This window comes from Mus pahari, unplaced genomic scaffold (genome assembly GCF_900095145.1).
Source record: "Mus pahari unplaced genomic scaffold, PAHARI_EIJ_v1.1 scaffold_15867_1, whole genome shotgun sequence".
NCBI lineage: Eukaryota > Metazoa > Chordata > Mammalia > Rodentia > Muridae > Mus > Mus pahari.
Window position 1 is genome coordinate 1 of NW_018393106.1, and position 3,346 is coordinate 3,346.

Below are 3,346 nucleotides of genomic sequence, written 5' to 3' on the forward strand. Positions count from 1 at the left end.
TGATTCATTGCACCCCCATTAGCCTGACACATCTTCCCATCCTCTCTGGCCACGGATATCTCCACTGCTTCGGTCTCCATCCCTATGGCTCCATCCCTTCTGTCTCCATCCCACTGGGCCTTTGCTCCCACACCTTCTTCAGGCTCTCTCCCTGCTCACATCTCTTAGCCTTCCTGGAATACTTTGTCCAAAAGGGAAGCCTCTTCATGCAACCTTCTAAGGCTAACCTCTTCCCGACTTTACTTTTTCCAATATTATAATGAGTTCAAGGCCCAGGCTTTTCTTTACCATTAGAAGCCAGAGCCCGCAAGCTCATTGGGGACAGAACATATTCTCAATACATGTTGAGCACAGCCATACCTCCCGCCAATGTGGACAGCTAGCAGCAAGGCTGTGTCCCAGACTTGTACATGCTTTCATCCACAGGCAGGTGGGTGGGAATGGAGGAGGTTCCCATCATTAGAGGGATCTTTCTACTGATCATCCTCTGACCTCTGACACCACAGCAAAGTTCTGACATCAGAATTATCTGACCCAGACTCTCCTCATTCAGTGCTGATGTGTGTGTGGCTACAGTGGAGTCACTGGTGTACATCAAAGCATCCAAGGGTCTCAGGATGAGAAGAGATGCTATAGGCTAGAACTTGTACTCTTCTGACCTCTTTGTCTGCTCCAGCTTCCACATATCAGTTTCCAGGCTTGGCTGGAACCTACCATACATTTGCTCACTTATGGCATTACTTGAGGATTTCTTACCACCACATAAATTATAGAGGTATGAAATAATAATAGTAGTAATAATACAAAGAATAAAAGAAGAAATGATAATAAACTAATAATAATAAGTTATATATATTGAAAAGGAATTTATCTTGCATAAAAAATGTTAATACAATACTCTTTGACCTGGCTCCTGTGTGCCATATCAGTTGCTGTGATCTGTAACATGACACACAACTACAGCCAGTGTCCTGTGTCACAAACATCTGAGCAGACTAAACCCCGAAAGTGCATTGGACATATCTCCAAAGTCAGAAATTAAATTTTGCTTGGATGAAGCTAAAGTCCCACGTTTACATATGTATCAATCAGGTTTGTGTTCATTCACTGGACATGAATAAATATACATGATGTAAAATTACTAAGTTGCTTACCCTGTCACCATCAGGTCTTTTTTTTTAGAGGTGACTCCAAGGTTAGTAATAAAAACAGGTGTCTCACAAAAATTAACTCTTTCAAAAAGTACCTCAATTGGCTACCCATCCAGTATAAGGAGGAAGAACAACTTTGGAATTAATCAAACAATGGGTTAAATCTCAGCTGAATATGTAGCTTAGATAGCGCCATTCCATTCCATGATGTTGGTATTCAATAATGTAAAAAGACAAACATTTATCACTCTCTGGTTAATGACTCTTAGCTCACTTATATTGTCAAAGAAGGTATTCAATATTCCAACAAAGCTAAATTACAAGAAAAACACTNTAAGCCCAAATGTATGAAGATGACAGAGTTGCTTAAATAGAAAATGAACAAATCACTTAGAGAAAACCAGGAACACAAAAAAATGGAGAAAATCAATAAATTCAACAAAGAAGGCCAGGAAAACTTTTATGGCATTGGAGACTACTGAGTTGTGAAAAGGCTTTACCACATTGATTACATTAATAAAGTTTCTCTCCAGTATGTTTTTTTTTTACATTTCAATTTTTTCCAATATTTATTTGGTATTTACTTCATTTACATTTCAAATGCTATCCTGAAAGTCCCCTATACACTCCTCCTGTACTCCCCTATGCACCAACTCCCAGCTTTTGGCCCTGGTGTTCCCCTGTACTGGGTCTTATAAAGTTTGTAACTCCAATGGGCCTCTCTACCCAATATTTTCTTCATTTACATTTTCAAAAGCTATTCCTAAAGTCCCACTATACCCTGCCCCCACACTGCTCCCCTACCCACCCACTCCCACTTTTGGGCCCTGGCATTCCCCTGTACTGGGGCACAAAATATTTGAAAGACCAAGGGGCCTCTCTCCCGAGTGATGGCAAACTAGGCCATCTTCTGGTACATATGCAGCTAGAGACACGAGCTCTGGAGGTAATGGTTAGTTCATATTGTTGTTCCACGTATAGGGTTGTACACCCCTTCAGCTCCTTGCATACTTTCTTTGGCTCCTCCACTGGGGCCCTGTGTTCCATCCAATAGATGACTGTGAGCATCCACTTCTGTATTTTCCAGGAATTGGGATAGCCTCACAAGAGATAGCTATATCAGGACAGTATGTATTCTTTTATGATATTGGAGATTACTGTGACCTGCAAAGGCTTAACCACATTGATTACATTCATAAGATTTCTCTCCAGTATGTGTTCTTCTTTTTTTTTTCTTTTTGGATTTTTCGAGAAAGGGAGACAGAGTTACTCTGTGTAGCCCTGGCTGTCCTGGAACTCATTCTGTAGGCCAGGCTGGCCTCGAACTCAGAAATCCGCCTGCCTCCACCTCCCAAGTTCTGGGATTAAATGTGTGCACCACCACAACCAGCATGTGTTCTTTTATGACATTGGAGATAACTGCTTTTTGAAAAGGCTTTCCGACATTGACTACATTCATAGGGTTTCTCTCCAGTATGTGTTCTTTTATGACGTTGGAAATTACTGGGAAATGTAAAGGCTTTCCCACATTGATTACATTCATAGGGTTTCTCTCCAGTATGTGTTCTTTTATGACGTTGGAGACTACTGGGTTGTGAATAGGCTTTCCCACATTGATTACATTCATAGGGTTTCTCTCCAGTATGTGTTCTTTTATGACGTTGGAAATTACTGGGACATGTAAAGGCTTTCCCACATTGACTACATTCATATGGTTTCTCTCCAGTATGTGTTCTTTTATGACGTTGGAGAAGACTGCAACTTACAAAGGCTTTCCCACATTGATTACATTCATAGGGTTTCTCTCCAGTATGTATTCTTTTATGATGTTGGAGAAGACTGGAACTTACAAAAGCTTTCCCACATTGATGACATTCATAGCGTTTCTCTCCAGTATGTGTTCTTTTACGACATTGGAGAAGACAGGCACTTACAAAGGCTTTCCCACATTGATTACATTCATAGGGTTTCTCTCCAGTATGTGTTCTTTTATGACGTTGGAGATGACTGGAACTTACAAAGGCTTTCCCACATTGATTACATTCATAGGGTTTCTCTCCAGTATGTGTTCTTTTATGACGTTGGAAATTACTGGAACATGTAAAGGCTTTCCCACAGTGACTACATTCATATGGTTTCTCTCCAGTATGTGTTCTTTTATGACTTTGGAGATGACTAGATCTTACAAAGGCTTT

General features: G+C 40.6%; 1 pseudogene; it reads right to left on the minus strand.

Moving 5' to 3' along the window:
- Positions 1-1,586: 1,586 nt before the first annotated feature.
- On the minus strand, positions 1,587-3,322 carry LOC110315355 (annotated as a pseudogene).
- Between the last annotated feature and the right edge of the window lie 24 nt (positions 3,323-3,346).